Consider the following 921-nt stretch of genomic DNA (forward strand, 5'->3'; position numbering starts at 1 on the left):
GGGCAGAACAGCCTCTGTACTCCCCATTCCAGTGTATCCTTCCTTGCTCTGAGCAAGTTGTACTTCCCATTAGTTTCTATTCTAAGCTCCCAGAATGATGGACTGTGATCTGACAGAACCATGTACAACAACCATTTATTACCTGAGATGCTTTTACTCAGGGGATTCAATCATAGCAGCAGAGTAGCAAGGTAGAAAGATAACAAGCAAAAGAAATGGTATCAAAATGAGATTTTGTTGTTGGACAGAATCTGTTCTTTTTTGAAGGAATGTGGAAAATATCAGACAATTAGATGGCAAAAGTCATAGACATGGAGCTTAATCAGTTGTTCTCACAGGACTTGGAAGATTGGAGTGTTGACAGTAATGCAGCCAGAGGAAGTTGAGGTCATAGGATGTCAGTGGAAAATAGACTTTGTGAGAAATTTAGCTAGAGGTCATTTGTGTGATATTTTGGCCAAAATCTTTCTTACTCAGCTTTTGCCCTGAGATATTGAGTAGGGCAAAATTTAAAAATTATGGGCTAATTTGCATATTTTGACTCTAATTTAATGTATGTCTTCAGTTTTCCTATGTATTTATTTATTCATTATACAATCCAATCATTACCCCCTTCCCATTCTACATTGCACAGTCCCTCATCCCTGACTCCTTTTTATCTCCGCAGGGACCACTTGAGTATCCCTCAACCTTGGTATGTCAAGTACCTGCAGTTAGGTACATCTACTCCTACTGAGATTAGACAAGGAAGCTATGTTAGGGGAACAGTTTAGATAGGCAGCAGCTTAAGGGGAATACTCCACTCCAATTGTTATGAGACCCTTGTGAAGACTGAATAGCACATGTACTACATGTATGGTGGGGGCCTCAGTCCATCCTATGTATGACCTTTGGTTGGTAGCTCAGTCTCTGAGAGTCTCC

The sequence above is a fragment of the Mastomys coucha genome, unplaced genomic scaffold (genome assembly GCF_008632895.1).
Source record: "Mastomys coucha isolate ucsf_1 unplaced genomic scaffold, UCSF_Mcou_1 pScaffold22, whole genome shotgun sequence".
NCBI classification, from domain to species: Eukaryota; Metazoa; Chordata; class Mammalia; order Rodentia; family Muridae; genus Mastomys; species Mastomys coucha.